Below are 18,957 nucleotides of genomic sequence, written 5' to 3'. Positions count from 1 at the left end.
AGACCCAGTTTTTATTATGAATTGACAACGAGATTATAGCGTGAACCAGAACCTACAAAACAACAAGATTTTCAATAGTACGTAACAGAGTGTACGTTTCACTTATTTATTCATACTTTCCATCGATGAAGTGAATTTATAATAACTGTATTTTACTTATTTAATTTATTTAAACACTTACACTAGATTTAAGTAACTTATATAATAATCAACTTATATCTCTTTCCTAATTTATTTAAATTCACTGGTAAATCTTCTATTTCGTTCTGTTCACTATGACTTTTTAATTAAAACTAACTGACGCTGTTAAACAAGCTCTAAAATATATGATTTTGGACATTTCTAGAAATCTAGAGTGTGATCAAAAAAAAAACAAATAAAGAAACCTTTCTAGAAATTAGTTCTAAAAAAAATAACATGAAAAACTCGCCGTTGTTTATAAAAAACATACATCAAAGGCAATATCACTGCCGGGATTGCTTTAAAAGATTAAAAATATCAACTTGTCCTCTCTTATTAATCTTTGAATTCGTTTGCCTAATTCGTAAGCACGCTTTTCCAATTTTTGAAAGATCGTTGCACAGTTATCCAAGTAGGAACGCGGAGTTAGTTAAGGGCTCGATACTTTACCATGCAAAAAATGAAGAATCATTTGAAATCTATAAAATCTTTTCTCGCATTTCGCAATAACTTGAAGGCATTTCTGAAAAGTGCCTTCTACTCTGTAAACGACTTTTATTCTAATAATAATATTTAATTCTAATAATCTAATAATTGTTTTTGATTTTTAATATAAATTATTACCTATTTTAGCCGTATAATTTATTTTTATCTTACATTTTCTAAGGTAATTTTGTTATTAATTGTAGTTTTTCATTTGTCTTTATTTAGTTTTTTGTGTGTTTGTTTCTAATTTTTTTACCAGCTGTTGTCAACAAATAGCAAACAATTTTTTGACAATAAAGCATTCTCCCCTCTCTCTCAGTCTTAAAGGCGCCGACAAACATCAAAAGATTCGTCGTCGTGGACGAATTTATAAAAATTGTAAGAAGGCTACGAAGAAAAACGTGAAAAGTATTAACAAGGCTAATAAATTTAGTTTAACTACATTTTCGTTATTTTTCTTCGGAATTTTTCAATGTTTTACTTATTTTTTGAAGAATATCTCTTCCTAACACGCTTATAATATTATTTTGGGGATCGATGACTAATTATTATTAATAATTATTTCATAAATTCGTGACATGATTATCATCAGGTAGTGATTCTTGCCAACTACCATACAATAAGGAAAGGACTTGTGAAATCTGTGAAATCACTTATTTTTCAAAATAAAAATGAAAACCTAGGAAAATTTGCTCTGGTACCTTCCTATACTATTTATACAAGAGGATTGGTACCTTTATTATATACAGTAGGATTATTCTAAGGATGAAATACCAAATTTAGTAAATAGTGGTATCCATAGATACATAGCTGTAGTTATTGTGACAGGAAGTATGTCGGACAGACTAAGAGATCCGTTAATGTACGGTTTAAAGAGCACATAAGTCATTTTAAAGATGGACGGACCGAAAAAATCGGGTATTGCCGAGTATCTATCAACGTAAAATATTTAAAATAATAGACAAGACGCTTTATTTTAAAATTTTGGTTCACCATCAAAGCGTATTTTCTAGTTTGCATCATTTTAAAGAAATTATTATTCGCATTAGATAAATTTCTATCGAACTTGATCCATTTTAAAACTTTTTTTGTTAAAAAATCAAGTACTTTGAGGAGATTGATAAATTAGTTACTGTTTGAGATATTTTCACCATTTTTTGTACGACCGTGGTATAATAAAAGCGTGTTAACTAAGAAAGTATCTGGAAAATGATTTTGATATCGTATTTTGGGTAACCACTAAACTAAGTAGCTTTTGTTGTTACTATGGATACGGCCGGAAATATATTTTTGTAGCACGTGTATCACGTGTAAATGAAAATAATTCAGATATTTAAGAGACCTAGGGTCTTAAGTGATTCCTGGAAAAACCAGAGAACGTTACGTAATATTTTAAAAAAGAGGTTTAAAAGGTATTATGAAAGAACGTGAATGAATGGGTCTTGTCGGTGTATTTGGTACTAAAGAAACAAAAGTTAATACCCTCTGGTAGTTGGGAAAGATAAAGATAAAGCGACATATAATTCTAAATCGAAACTCTGTTTATATTAATCTGTCTCTCAATATATAAGTTAAATTTTTTTTATTCTATATTTAAACAGAAATTGGACAAAATGCGTTGTTTATAAAAAATAAATTCATTCCAAATAATACAATTGAGATTTAGTAAAAATGTTTAAAACTGTCATTTCATTTTCACATCAAATCATCGACTATATAATTCTTAGTCTTTTGGTAATAGTATCGTTTTGATACAACCTTTTCACAATAATATTTTAATGAAAAATGTATAACAAAACAAGAAAGATATGGCTTGGTGATTGGACACGTGTAGGTGGGCCCTGTACTTCAGTTACTGTTGAAAACATTGTGAAAATTAGATCCAAGATGCATTTATCAAACGATTGAGATTATTATTCAACAATAAAATCAATTTTGTTGTTAGTTAATTGCCACACAAGCTTTACGCCAAATCGCAGAACGAGTGAAAATGGCACAGGAAACGTTAGAAATGAAGAGACAGAAAATGGAGGAGAGCCGTGAAGGTCTCTTGGGAAAGTAAGCGGTTTTTTTTCTTGAAATAGGGAATACCAAAATACAGTACAAAAAACTGAAATCCATGCGTGATATTTAGTTATCTTTTAATCCAACATAATCCCATCTAGAGGAGTTTCTGCAAGATCTATTCGACAGGCAGACGTGGTTCATGAACACCGAGTTTGTCTGCAAAACGCCTAAAACGTTAATATATCCGAACTCCTTTCTTTGAAAAAGAGAAAGCTTTTTTTAATCACTCTAAGTTACTACTAACAAAAATTCTTAGTTTTATCTGTACTTCACACCACTTGTAGGGTTGTGTTAGATATAGATTTTTATATCCTTTTTGCGAGGTGGATGAATCCTCATTATCTGTATTCATTTTAATTTCAAGAAACATTTACGTAGTCGGTAAATGAGATAAATGAAGTAGTCGAAGAAAAAAAGGCAAAACTAAAGAATTGATGAAGAGTAAGACGGATAAAGCTGTAACTAAGCGCATTCGATGCGGAAAAGCCTCAGGAAACTATTTGAACAAAAACTATGGATAAGTAATAAAAATTGCAATTGTGCAGGGGAAAACTGAATTATTAGAAAATAAAAAAATTATAGCTCTGGAAATATTGCCGAAAATTATTTCAATTTTACTACTCGAGGTCGTAGAACACGATTATTACGATAGAAAGAATGTACGAGGTTCCCCTTATTGAAGAGTACAGGTATAACTTACAAAGTTTCTTGAGGTTCTTCCGTATTGAATGTACTTTGTTACATCTTGATCCATCTTACGGCCTAGGTTTTTCCCTTTGTCTTCGATTAATACGATTCCATTCCCGTTCGCCAGATGCAGCCCCCTTTGGGTTATTTTGTGTTCCCAGACTTGAAAAAATGGCTCGGTGGTCAAAGAGGTGATGTCGGCAGTTAATGGCTATTTTGAGGAGCTTAACGATTTTGAAAGATTACGTTGAAAACTTTTTGTGATTTCTTTTTTGAGCCTGGCCATTATTCTACTGCATTTATGGAGAGTATATATCTTTTATTTATTTTCTTAAACTATTATTTTAAGTCATACAAATATTGTTAACAAGATACCACGCTGTGGAACATCATTTATTACCATAAGGTCTTTAAATATGTTCAATTTCTCTCTAAATATTATTTCGATTTATGGAAAATTATAGACTGCAAATTGATTGAAATAAAAAAAAATTGATTTACCGTAAACCAACAGTCTTTCGAATATTATTACTGTAAAGACTATGTAAGTGTATTGTTAATTGCAGAGAATAGCGGGTATACGATAAAGTAGCAATTTGAAAAAAAAAGCGAAACAGAAAATTATATGTTTGTAATTCTGCAGTGCAATGTATGGCATTAATTTGGATACATTAGCTTATCCTGATGTTAGATAATTATAATGTAATCGTTATTTCGTATTAATGAATCAAATTAACTACCTACTCTTTTTTAAAACAGGCTATCCGAAAAATAAAAAGAAAATATATTTAAAATAAGGAAATAACTTAGTGTTGAAATAACAGAAATATTTTTCACAGAATAACAATTGTGCGTACAATGAAGGTAAAATTTTCGTTTAACGACTTTTGTATTTGAGTTGATGATTAAATTATTTGAAGAGCCGAACGTAGCTGCTCAATTTATAAAGGTAATTTGATTAATTACGTACATTTTTAAGGGTTAAAAATAAACAACAAATGGAGGGTGAAAGCAATGTAATGAGAAAAACAGAAGAGTATGGGATAATACCTTAGAATATAGAAAATAATAGAACTGGTAAAACATCATGGTCCTCGAGGTATAGGGCTTATTTATTTGTACTACAAGATTTCGCATTTTTCTCATCAAATCTACGAATCTCTCAGGCACTAAGAAATATCCGTCATTCTGTGAGAAATAATTTATTATAACAACACAAGTCATCAAGAATTGTTACATGTTAAATTGATACGGTATACGTCAATCTCCTTTTGGCACCATAAATTTTTCCCAGAGATGTCCAATAAGTTCGATACTTTTTTCATAATAAGAAACGTCAAGTTCTTCAAAATAGTCATTAACTGCCGACATCACCTATTCATTATTGGAAAATATATGACAAACGAGCAATTTTTCCGAGTATGGGAACAGAAAATAGTTCGAGGGGACTAGATCCTGCGAATAGGATGCATGAGGTAGGAATTCAAACTTTAATTCGTCAATTTTGGCCATTACGATGACGGATCTGTGAGCTGGTGCATTATCTTGATGAAATAACAGTTTCTTCTTAGCCAAATCCAGTCGTTTTTGCTTGATTCCTTCAATCAAACGATGCAATAAGTTTGCATAATATTCACCGTTGACGGTTTTTCCTTTTTTTAAAATAGTTAATGAAAATTATCCTACGCGCATCCCAAAAAACCGACGCCATGACCTTGATTGCAGATGAAATGGTGTTTGCCTTCTTTGGAGCTGGTTCTTCCTTTCCAATCCATTGTTATGATTGTTTCTTTTTTTGTTTCGGGTGTGAAGTGTTGAACTCACGTTCCATCCATGGTTATGAAACATTGCCAAACATGTTCACGGCGCAGGTTGTGTTCCAGTGTGGATAAACGCGGCACCCATCTTGCGCACTAATCATTGTTTTGGTTTACTATTTTTCTTCGATAAATAGACTTTAGTTATTTTCATTCTATTTGTTTAAATTCTAAAATGCTCACTTCCTCGACTCGTATTTTTCAGGAAGTATGTACCTAAAAGTTCTTTTAGGCTCGAGAAGTAACAACTACCTTGTATAATCCTCGACGCTCTAATTTAGTCAAGTAATACAGATGTCAAATATTCAAACGTTATTATTTAATTTTTCTCCTTCTCAATAATATGTAAATAACATTGCCGCAATCTTTCATACTAATTCATATTCTCAAAAGAAGGTCACTACTTTCTCTGTAATATCACAATATGTCAATATAATTTGATTATTATTCTGAACACGTCTACAATAATTAATATTAAACGTTCAACACCTGTGCGGTATATCATCATCGAAAGACACTAGTGGCACGCACGTTTGGGTCAAAACCTGACTCTCGAGCACTTTAGGCACTCAAGCACTACATTCGCGTGATTTTGAGGTTGAATTCCTAGCGTCGTAATCATCTCCATTGAGTGCCAAACTGTCGAGAATAACATACGGCGCCAACAAATGTATTTACATTTCATACTTTTTTTTTTAACAAATTAGTAGGTATCGACATTTTTATTGGGAAAATCACAATGGTACAATGATCATACATTATTATTAACACATTAATTTACGGTTAAATAATATATTTAAATATTTATGATTCTAAATGTCCTTGATTTTAGGTCCCTTTAAAATTAGTTTTGTGTGTTTTTTGATATTACATGGTTGGTAAATGCAGTTCTATTTTTTTATCGTATTGATGACCTCTTAGTCTATTGTCTAAATATTGACATGTCTGCCCTATTGATTGATATCAATACGCAAATTGTCAGTGTCAATATCATGTTTTGATAAAGACTGAAGTCGAAACGTTTAACTTTTAAAAATTATTAAAAAAACCCAATTTTGAAAAAGAAGAGACCTAAAATTAAGAACATTTAGAAGCATTAATATATGAAAAGGTCTAAGAAATAAGAAATTGAAGAAATTTAAATATTTATCGAGTATAGGTATAGCTCGAAATGTTGAATGAGATATTATAATTGGTACATACGAGGTTCAATCAAATATAAACGAGATTTAGTGGATAGGAGTGGAAAAGGGTATTTGAATGCGTAGAGTAGGAAAACCACGGCTTATCCATTAATTTCCCCTCACAAATAGTGAGTGTGCCCGTCTCTGTTGAGCAACGCATAAGTTCTTCATCTGTGAAAACATAAAACTGGCCGAAACCAGTTCGTAGAATAACCTTTTAATAATCAAGAGTGAAGATGTGGTGGAGGAAATTTAAGCGAATCAGTTGCGAATCAAGCAACGGATGTGACTAATAAAAACACTGTAGGTTGTTGTAAGTTTATCAAACGGGATAGACACTTCACAATGCATCAAACTTGGAGTCGGCTATGGAAATATTCAATCAATCATCAGAAAGTCATCTTTGGATGCTAGCGTGCAAGAATGGAGTATAAAAAGAAAATTATGAAAGCGACAGTTAGCGAGGAAAATTTTAACCGCGATTTTGGATGATTTGTACTGCTGGTAGATTTTTTACTTAAACATCAAACCATCAAGGCAACATTCTTTTGGATCGAATCGAGCGCAATTAACAAGATAATCCCATCCGCTAGATGTTGCTTCTTCCAGACAACGCCAGGTCCAACATAACAACTGCAATTCAGCAGAAACTTACAAAAATGTGGATCTTTAACATTTTTGGAGTCGTCACCTTATTTGGTCGACTACCGTGACGCGGGTCGTCGCACGGCCTTGTTTAAAGTCAACTGAAAAGTGATTGATAGCTGCCAAACAAATAATAAACAACGTGACGTCCTCAAATTGCGTATAATATTGCGTACTGCCGCCATCTCCAAGTCAGGTTAGGTACTTCTGGGACCATCCTCGTACATTGGATTTTTGATGATAAAAATCGATTTTTCATCTTATGTCCCCTTAACAGAACCAACAGATTCCAAATCGTTCATTTTCCAAACCTCCAAATATAAAAGTAGAACAGAATCAGCCCAAACAATTTTTTTAAATAACCAATATAACATGTTGCAGTCATCTCTTCTGTCGTTTCACTCACCCCCTCGCAATATAAACACCAAAGTCTAATCAACAGCGACCCGTGTAGGGCAATCGATCAATTAAATGACAACACAATCAACTCCTCCTAGCCCAGCCTCGCTCTCTACCCTCCGTTAAAGTTATACGGATCGACGTTAGTTCATCTATACAACACAGGAATAATTATAAACAGACGGAAGAACAATAATCATGATCAAGCATATAATAGGAGATAACTACTGGATGATTGGAACAAGATGCTGAGATAAATATGATGAGAAATGGGGTAAACAATATTAAATTACAACTCGGAAACGATAAAAAAGAAAAAATCCATAACAATTATTAACACACTAACATTCGTTAAAACCTACTAATTTTGTCGTGTGGAATATGCTTTTTGAGTCTACGTTAAACTGTTGGTTGCACCATCAAGTTAGACACCATAACTTATGGAAAGTTTTTTCTTTCCGCTTTAACTGTCACGAGTTATGACAAAGTTTGGCATAAACCATGGAGCATCTACGATAATTCGTAGGACCTTCGATTGGAATCGATCTAGAATTTCAATATTGGAGTTGGTTGCTGATCCCCATAGAACTCTATAGGTCCATATGGGCTTGAGGATTGTTTTGTCCCGATAATGGAAATATTCTTTGATGTGTTTCCTCCAGGTTAATCGCTTGTGTAAACAGTAAAAAGTTTTGGTTCTGATGATAAATTTTGAAATACACGGTGGTGAAACTTCGTAGATAAACATGCGTTGTCTTGCTGAAGAATGAGTCATGGACGGCTTTCACCAAAATACTCAGCTGTTAACCTGCTTTCAAATGATAAAGTAGTGGATCTGTGGCTCTAAGGTTCAAATCATTAGAGATCAATCTGACGTGTAGTAGCAAAACGATTCCTCTAACCAACATCTCCATGAGTTAAATTCTACTCCAGTGAAAACATTTTATACGGTAATAATTTTAAATTTTATTTATTTTGTTGTTACGGTTAATACAAGTCGATTGATGATGATCGCCATAACTAAAAAAATCTGTAATATTCGGTTTTTGTAAACAGGTTTCTTAAGAAACAATTTATTTTTGTAAATACGGTTAAAATGGTTCCTTTTGTGTCTCTTTACACCTTTAGAGCGAAAAACTATACAAAATTATATATTTTTGTGCAACAAGAACAATTTTCATGAATTTTCCTCAAGTTTTCATCTATAATGTTTCTTTCTGAGCAGCTAATATCGTTTTCGAACTGTTTATATCAAAAAATCCTCTCTACAGACATTCGACAGAATCTGTCTACTTTCAGAGCAAAGCCCCCTTTGAAATCTGAAATTTTGTTTCATAACTTCTAACCTTATGTTATATAACTCGATTTTCTTGCATTACGTTACCATTTTACAAATGCAGATACTATAAATACTGTTATCTTTAACCCTGTATATTTCTCACAAATATGTAACTGAAGGAATCCAATATACACAGTCACTTAGACACATGTTTTCTCAATTAATTAATGTCAAAAATAAATCGATATATTGAATAGATTCGGAGATAGAGAATTTTTTATAAAAGCATGTCAAATTTCTGGATTTTTGATATAATAGTTGATGTTGATTTCAATAACCTTTCTTATATCAATTTTATATTCTTCGACATCTAAAACCTCTTTGTATACTTGAAGAATTATTATTGACTGCCAAGTTCATTATTACAACTCGTTAAATTCAAATTAGATTGAGTTCTTTCGACGACATGCAACACTACGTACTCATAAAATCGAAAACAATCTATTGTACGAATTTGACCCCGTGCCACCGCGGGTATCTTCTATTTTTATTTTTTGTTCAATGTGGAACAGACAAAATGAACGTTCACAACAATATATCAAACAAAGCAAAATCCTTTTACGGTAAGAGAACAAAACAGCACAAAGCTATTAACGTCTACAGTACAAAAAGTGAGTGGAAATCATTAAGAGGCGGGTATTCGATTTCAGAGTTGTGTATATACATAATGATTCATAACAATTGGTTTATAGGCGTTTATAGGCTAAGGGCGGATTATTCGGACCACATATATCTCAATAACGGAAACACCACTTTTTAAAAGAAATATTTTTCTATAATATACACACACCCCGTATGAAATAATAGTCCTTGTTCGAAACTATACGAGAATGGTCCCAGAAGTACCTGGCCTGATCTAGAGATCATGGTGCCGGTTTTTTGGATTGCGCCTAGGATAATTTTCATTAGCTAAAACTCAAAAAGTAAAACTCTATCAACGGTGAGTATTATGCGAACTTATTGCAATGTTGAGCGAAGAAATCAACAAAAAACGGTAATATTTGGCTAATAAGAAAGTGTTGTTTTTGGAGAATGAAGAGGCCGACGTTTTAGCCAAAGAAGGATTGGCAAAACCCTCAATAGGTGTAGAGATGTCTTTACCATAGCAAAAAGCTTTTCCTGGAGTATCTATTGAAAGCTGGATGGACAGCTAACCTAACCTAACCAAATTTAGTAGAGTCAAATAGTAGTCAAAGATGCTCATCCAAGTTTACACTAGACTCATGAGCCAGAACTGTAAAGTTATAAAGATAATAATAGGTCAACTTTTCTCCAAAAGAATGAACCTTAATTTTTGTATTTATAGTAATTGTAGTAATATAGCTAGGAAGAGGAAATACAAAAACAAATGAAAACTGAAATCTAGGAAAAACCAGCCGTACCCATATTGACACAGTTTTCAGAGACAGAAATAAAGAATAAAGAAATGAAATTTCTAAGAAAAATAGAGAATATAACATAATAAACAATAACATTATAGAGAAAATTTGAGCTTAAGTGCAATTCCAAGCAAAATCGAGGAACGAAAATTAATAACGATTGGTCAAATCATGAAAATGGAGAAAAATCCAGAGTTGACCAGAAACTTGGGACAGTTTAGAGCATAGCTGACTCTGTTTTACCAATAGTACCAGGGCAAATGCACTTCCGAGCTGTCTAATATAATCCCACCTAGAGAAAACCTATTCGACAGGCAGACGTGGCTGACGAACACCGACTTCGCCTGCAGACGCCCAGAACTTTAATTTATCGAGACTCAATTCCTTGGAGAAGTGCAAACCTGACGAATCAGCTCGCCTTGAGCACTACAATCTACTAAAGTTCAATATCTACAGACACCACTCGAACTACTCGAGTGTAATAGAGTTTACCCTGATGTGCTTGCTTTTCACATAAAAAAATTGTATAAAAACGTGATAAAGTCTGCAGGTTTTAAAACACAAACATTTTAACAGAATTAATAGTTGAAGTGACTTACCAGAAGGTGATTAATCGGATCGAAGTTAAAATTAACGTTTAAAATCATTGAACGTTTAAAAAAAATTGAATGTAATTTTGCAGTGATTCCAGTGAATTAAAAATCCCGGCAAAGCTTCTGAAACGGCAAAATGTTACGTATATCACTGCAGAAATGGTAATGTTGAAAACAAATTACAGTAATAATTTCCAATGCAGCATTTTCATTACTAATTTTGGAGCGTTGCGTGTTTGTAGACTTTTCCTACTATTGCCACTATAGTTGCACGAAACAAATGAAGGTTGTTAACAGAAATTGTCCAGCCAATGAAATGCTATTAATAAAAGAACGTTTACTAGTGTAATCTCAATTAAAAACTCAATAATGCAGAAGCAGAAACTTTGTTATTTAGTTGTTATTTATTGTCAAAGTAGATTATATTCGAAATAGTTTATTTCATGCAGAGCAACTATACCTTCATAATGTCTACATAGGGCAGACATCTCAATATTTAGAAAATGGACTAAAAGATCATAAATACGATAAAAAAAAATAGAAATGCATTAACGAACCACGAAATATCAAAAAAACAAATTCAATTATAAAGATTCTAAAGAAGAAAAATCTAATGCACGGAAAAGAGAGTTTTTACAAATGGTTCACAACGGTTCAAATGGTGAAATTGTCAGTGTCAATATCATATTTTGATAAAGACTTAAATAAGTGGAAACGTCAATAAAATTTTCATCTATCTTCCAAAAAATACTATATTTATAACAGAAGAGACCTAAAATCAAGACGATTTAGAAACATAGACTTATAAAAAGGTCTAAGATATAACAAATTGAAGAAATGTTTACCTTCATAATATTAGTTCGGCCAAGAAATTAACTTCTTTCGGTCAAAATCAACAAGAACATTGCTCTAAATAGAAACCTCATGATGGACTTCACAATAGGGACCATTAATTGCCGAGGTTCAGCTAAGAAGCGTCATATATTGAAGCATCTATTAAGCTCCAAAGAATATTCAAATTTTGTCTATCACTGACAACCTCCCAACTAGCCTCCAAAATTCATTGACCACACCACTTTCCACTTGGACAGGATCTATCATGGCAAACGGACTTCTCGTCCGTAACGAACTCCCCTCGCCACCCCACCCATACCCTCCATTTTTGTCTACCTCGATTGCATAGCCACGATATCTCGTCGAATAACGAAAAAATCATCTTCATCTCCTATTATAAACACCCTAACCAAACACTTCGGCCTCTACAAATATGCATCCAGTCTCCATGATCTATCATAATTGGTGACTTCTACTCCAGGAATTCTCCCATATCCATCAGATGGAACCTTTCCACACACTTCGTCGATCGCCGGTGTAACCTGGTGAATTGGATCACTAGCCAAATAGCCGACGATAGGGAATAATGCAGCCGCAGCTCAAAAAAATTTTTTCCAAAAAACAAAAAAAAAAGCCCAAATTAACTTCACAACTCCAGCCTTGCAGAGGAGCAACTCCCATATCAGAGCCAACTCTCCAACAAACCCATTTCCTATACCAAATTTCCCTTCTCTACAAAAACATTTTTCCAACAAATCTCTCTCTAAATATCACGTTTTATAGTATATAAAGTATTGTGGATATTTTTAGATTGGTGTAGTGACTGGGCCTAAAATGGAAGCAATATGCCAGTTAGTATGTTTAGAGAAACAGGGAAATCTTTGGTCCATGGAAAAATGAAATTTGCCAATTTCACAAAGCTTTACAAGTTTTAGCCACCCCACGACCACCAATAGTCTATGTATAGAGTTTCATGATGTGGGGTGGCTTATCATACTTGTACCCAAATGTTATAAAAGTTTTTGTGAAGTTTTTAGATCTATAAATTATACAATTATAATTTCAAAATTTTAAATACGTAATTTACTATATATCATAAAACGATTGAAATATTTCGAATCTGTCCTAAAAATTTGTTCGTTTTAAGAGTCCCCTCAAAAACGGAAACAGTCGATTCTGAGCGAATCAAGTTTTCAGTATATACCAGCGACTCGAGTTGGCTATAGATTTCCAAATCTTTGTTGTGTGAAATTGGATTTGTAATTTTAATTATAAACTTTATCTGTTACGTATGGTCTCTTAATTAACCGTTTTGATTTATGGTTAAAAGTTTATTGTGTACGATTAGATTACAAATACGGTGGGTATGCCTAAAGTTCTCTGATTGCACCAATTTGTCACTTTGCTCAATTTGACAAGGTAATTCTCGCCGATTTGTATCTAATATAAACAACAATCACTTCAAATATATAAGTTTTATATAGTTTGGGTACCCTTCTTAATAACGAAATCTAAAACGAGGGGTTGTTCGTTTAGTGTACAAAAAAAGAATGTTTTAAAAGTTCAATTATATAATTAAAAAATTTATTTGTCTCTAAAATATATATAAATAACGACAATAAATTAAAAGATTATTCAAAATAAATCATTTAATTTGTTAATATTTGTAGCTCTTTTGAAACATTTTGTTCTGAACAAAACCCCAAAGGAAAAAATTTAGGAGGTCTCTCAATTGAACCATTCAAAGAAATAATATTATTTGGAGTATTTTCAATAAAATCTGGAACCCAACGTTTATTGGGAGTAGAACGAACACTTTTCTGGAAACACATATCCTCTATGTGATCAAACTGTAGTAGTATACAAAATATTTATTTCCGTTCAATTTTCGTATTGGAATTTAAGGGTTAACTTCTCAGGCGCATCTCCTAGGGACATGAGTCCAATTAATAAATACCAGGGGTATTGAGCCCTTCCAAATAATAGTTCCCGATTTTCTCCTCAAAATAGGCGTTTACGTATACGAGGTTTGAGGTTACGAAACAGAAAAAGCCGCTTGGGGTGTCAAACCTGGTGAATATAGTGGGTAATCAAACCATCGGAAGTGCATGTTCTTCTTCTTCGAATGTTGTCACTGCTTTCCCAAGGAATGATGCGAAATACTCTGCACAATCCTTTGATTATTCCAAAAAACTATCTCGACAGTTTTTTCGTTTCAAAAGTGTAGTAATGGATCCAGGTTTCATTAACAGTTATGTGACAATGCAAAGAATACAATTGATTTTGCTTGAACCAATCGAAAGTGAATAAACGCGCTTCTCAACGCGATGATAGTTTCAGCATACATAATTTTTTTGACAATATATATCAAGGGGGTCCTCTCATATGCATATAGCCTCTTTTATCTCTCTCCCAATCCAACGGTCTTCCAGTACCAACTTTTTCGATGATATCGCTGGTTGTTACAAAGTTTTGATCGTCCTGAACTCTTGTCGTCAATTGAGTCAATACGTTTAAATTCAGATGCTCGATATTTTAGTCATTTATGATGGTATAGAGCCTCCGTACATAGTGCCCAGCTCCTCTTTCAATTCATTAGAAATATGGCCTTCTATAAACAAATATTTTTTAATGACAAATATTTTTTAATAAAGTGTAGAGAGATTCCACTGGAACAATTAAGTTTTGAAATATGGCAACACTGATATAAATATGTCAAATTGGACATTGCCACCATAAAGTTTGACATTTCTTAACAATTAACGTACTCAGAACGTTTTGTTAAACGAGTTCTCATTGAGTTGTTTACATATACTTGAAACATTCATGTTCGACGTGGATTAAACCAACAACACTGCGTCGATCAACTCGCCTCGACTTTTGGTGATGAAGCACCATTTCGAGCCACCCGGTTTCGCAGGAATAGCCGTCGCAGTAATTCAAAATAAACATAAAGTACTCGATATAATGATACAATTAACTAAGAAAAAAGTAATACTTGCCTTATATTTTACAGAAATAGCGTTCCTACATAAAATAATCGATAAAATAATTAAGTATCACGCCCTGTATGTTTGCTAAGCATTTACGTAACGTCTGTATAAACAGCAGATCGATATAAATAAACTACGAATGTTTACTTGATGTACTTGTATGTTAACTGTAAATTCAGTAATTGAATTCCACAATGTCGTTCATTGAAGAAATAATATCTTTAGTTGAATTTGCAAAACCACAAATTAATGAAAGAAAAACACCAATTTTTTTAATGTCAAATCAATACCGAGCGAAACACATCTGCGGTATGTATGTAACTGGTTAAAAAAAAAAAGAAAAATAATCTTATCTTTCGCTAAACCGATATTATAATCTTTTAAAGAACCTTGACGAATTCAACGCAATGATTATTTTTCAAAGTCAAAAAGTTTTATTAACACGAATCGAATATTTATTACTTATGTGTACCAATTAATAATATGTAATATATAAAACTATATTCAAATCTTAAATGCACCTTTATCTGAAGAAAATAGACACTCAGGACCAAGATTACTAAGAAACTCCAGATTGCGCAAAGGACAATGGAGCGCAACATGCTAGATATATAACAAAAAAGTAAGAGAATAGAATGGATAAGGCAAAAGACCCAGGTAATAGACGTCATCCCCAGGAACAAATCTCTCAAATGGCAATAAGTAGGACACTTGCCAAGAAGGACTGATATTGACCACAAAAATTACAACATGGTACCCACGAGACATCGAAAGAACCAGGAGAAGACTTAACCTAAGATGAGACCATGATATAAAGGAGATAGCAGGAACAACTTGGGCCCAACGATAGACATGAATGAGCTCAAATGAAGAACCAATACATAAACATGTAAAGGAGGTCGTTACGTGAAAAATTGTAGAAAAATGCTGCATATGATGATGATGATGATAAATATAATGTACGCAATAAGTCGTCGATGGTGGCCCCAGTAGTACGCTGTATGAATTACATTCGTGCAAAAGCTCTTAACAGACGTCAATTCAAGGTATTATTTAAAGAAAAAATCAGATAATATGGAGAGTTTCAACTGTATTGTGCTGTGCAATGGATTTCAAGGGGCAGCTTTTGAAACATTTCTTCAACTTGCGAGAACAGGTGTCGCAATTTTAGAGCAGAAAAGGGCTTTACCATTCGAAGTTGATTTACTGAAGAATACATCCTGGTTGAGTGATCTTGCATTTCTTGTAGACATCACGAAATATCTAAATATTTTGAATCTCAAATTACATTGTAAAAAGTGTTAACTTCCGACTATGTTTCATTTGATAAGCTGATTCAAAGCAAAATTGAATCTCTTTTCAATTAGTTCTCTTCCCCACACTTAAACATTTGAAAGAGGAGCTCAATATTGTTTCTGTTAATTACTCTAAATACCAATCTAAAATTAAATGCTCATCACAGTCATTTGAGAGGAGATTTCGAGAGTAAAAAACAAAATGTACAAATTTGGATGAAATAGTTACTTATCCTGCCAATATTGAATTAGAACTTGTTGAACTGCAAAATCATGATACGTTGAAAAACCTTTTTGCTAACAAATTGTCTTCGAAAGCACAAAATTCTTCAGAAGATTTTGCAGATTTCTGGAAATTGTTACCAAATAACTGACCTGGCGTTACAGTTTTTGAGTAATTTTGGATCAACATATGTATGCAAAAAGGTTTTTTCAGATCTTAATTATGTAAAAAATAAATACCGCATATCCTTAACAGAGCAACATATTTGTGACTTGTTGTTACTGTCAACGTCGGATTTGTCGCCAAACATAAGTAAATTATTAAAAGACAAATCACATTGATTGTATAAACAAATTACCCTAGATTTCAATTTTCAATTTTGTTTCCTTATTTAGATTTTAGAATAAGATACAATTTGTTCCTAATAAACAATAATTCAATTTTATTTTCTTAATAATTAAGTTTTTATTGCGCTGGTACTGAGAGTATTTGAAACAGGAAGTGTAAGTGGTCAGTCGTTAACGAATGAATCCACCGTTTGGCCCGACTCTTCAAAAGGTTCAGCAGCCTTGGTCGTAAACGAAAGATCTGACAACAAAGTAAATATCACCATAATACCGGCCTTAGGCGTTCCAAACATAAAACTCATTCTGTATAATTTCTTTGATTTAAAATATTTGTTTTCACCTTATTGTGACTAAATATGGAGAAAGCACCTTAATTTTCAATAGAAATTTCTCATGGTGATGAGATGGTGTAAACAAATATTACCACAATGGAAAATTTCCTCAGAAAATGCAAAAAAATTGAATAAACTCAAATAGAAAAATATTTAGAAGTGAAACTTGGGTAATGGATTAGGGACATAGAGTAAAATCCCAGTACACAATAGAAACAACCAAGGAAAATAGCAAGGGAAATGAGCACAGGATAAGAGATGATGTAATTTCACCACAAAGGACACCACAAAGCCTCATAAGAAAAGTGACAAAATTAAAAAGACATAAGAACATCGTCGGTTGGATCAGAATCGTTCGTATAAAGGTAACTGTCCATTTGGAACACGTAATCTATATTGGGCAGCATCGTCACCATACCAAGGAAGGTTTTTCAAGGGTTGGAACGAACCTCATACAATTTATTCCGGGTATCACCTCAAGTTTTGGTATTATCAAAAATAGAATAGCAAATTTTGGTTTCATAGTATTTCTACCTTGGAACTTTCATGATTATAGTCTATTTTTATTCACGAATTATAAAATTTTTGCCAATAAAAGTTATTTATGTAACAAGTGTGTAAAGTAGCCTTTTTCGACGAATGTGAATATTGTCGATAATCACAGGAGTCTAAAAAAAAGTCTTCACACACGAATTGCATACAATACTTTTTCTACTATCGAAATTAATGTTAATTTTCCTTATAAAATATATCATATATTTATTACAAAATAATTTGTGCAATTATTAGATTTGTCAACTTTAATATAATTTCAACCTGAAAATAATTATTACTACATAAGAAGAAAAATAAGAAAAGGCATTAGCGCGATTTGAGCCTGGGACCTCTCACGTGTGAGCCTCGAATTCTAGCCACTACACTACGAGACCTTAATAATACGTTTTTTACGGACTAGTGCGTAAAGTAAAGTTTTATACACAGAAAAATGTGTCTAAAATACGTACGTACATTTCTTATTTCTTAGACCCTTTTATATAGTTTTGTTAATAAATTCTATTGATTTTAGGTCTCTTTTTATTGAAAATCGGCTTTTAAAAAAAGAGAAACAATTTGACGTTTCGGTATTTATCACAATTACATCAAATAAAAAAAACTAATGTTCAATTAGAGACCTAAAATCAAGTCGATTTAGCAACGAAAAAAAAATAATTGTAATGAATGAATTTTTCAGTTTTATGAGTGAAGTTTTGCACATATGAGGTACATAGCGAGGTACCGTTTCAAATTTACACAACCTCAAGCTAATTGTTCATAAAACCGAAAGATTATCGTGTTCTTATTATGGTTTCAAACCAGGAAAATCCGAAAATATTTTCCTAGCTTGTCGGATTCATCTTAAATATGGACAGATGATATTAAAAACCATATAATCACAGAAAGTGCCTCTTAGAAGTCTCCCTTCAGTTGAATTGCCCCCGTCACGTCACAATATTCGGGACTATAATAAACGAAGTTTATAAACCAATTACGTATTTTATCAGATTTTGTGTAAATATCCCTTTGATAATAATTCGAGCCAAATGCCAAAATTAAATACTTCAATAATTTCTGCGAAAGATACGAAACGAATTTTAATTCGACTGTCGCTTTGTACGACACTGTAGGGTATATTATCGAATATTTACGTAAAACAAATCGGGTTAGAGTCAGTATCAAATAATTTGAAACTACTTAGGAGCAGAAGGGGAGAGAAAGAGCGAGAGTGGTATTGAATAATGAAGCCACAAAATATAGGTAAACCACCGGAAGCTTTACAAGGTTTTCCTTGGTGTTCGCCTGGCATTCTCTATACCTATATTTGTGACTACCTCAAAAGGGACGATTTAATTGTTTTGTGTTCTAAAGGTAATTAAATTATTATAACACGGAATGTTGAATTTATATCCGTACAATTTACAATTGGTACAAAGGTACACATACACAATACTATGTTATATATTAATTCCGAAGGAAATAACTTGCGTCGGTCGTGTGAAATTTTAAAATAGGTATTCGTATATATTAATTTCCATGTCGGTAAAAGAATCTGACATCGCTGGGCCGCTGTTCTTAAATCCTACGGTACACAATCAGAATTAACTGATCAACACTTGGAAG

The 18,957-nt window shown here is 32.7% G+C and overlaps 1 protein-coding gene across 20 annotated transcripts in view; it reads right to left on the bottom strand.

Annotated features, from left to right (window-relative positions):
* The window catches only part of LOC130898343 (protein muscleblind), a 559,833-nt gene that overhangs the window by 476,343 nt on the left and 64,533 nt on the right, over window positions 1–18,957 (bottom strand). The window contains exon 1 of one of the 20 annotated variants that reach the window (XM_057807594.1): window positions 14,613–15,137. The exons of 18 other annotated variants lie outside the window; for them this stretch is intronic. The gene's annotated coding sequence lies outside the window, so the exon portion shown is untranslated. Of the gene's footprint in view, window positions 1–14,612; window positions 15,138–18,957 lie in introns of those variants that run through there. One more of the 20 variants, XM_057807591.1, reaches the window with a different exon arrangement.

This window comes from Diorhabda carinulata, chromosome 9 (genome assembly GCF_026250575.1).
Source record: "Diorhabda carinulata isolate Delta chromosome 9, icDioCari1.1, whole genome shotgun sequence".
NCBI lineage: Eukaryota > Metazoa > Arthropoda > Insecta > Coleoptera > Chrysomelidae > Diorhabda > Diorhabda carinulata.
The sequence above is the reverse complement of the archived record's forward strand: the minus strand, read 5'-3'. Positions and strand labels throughout refer to the sequence as shown.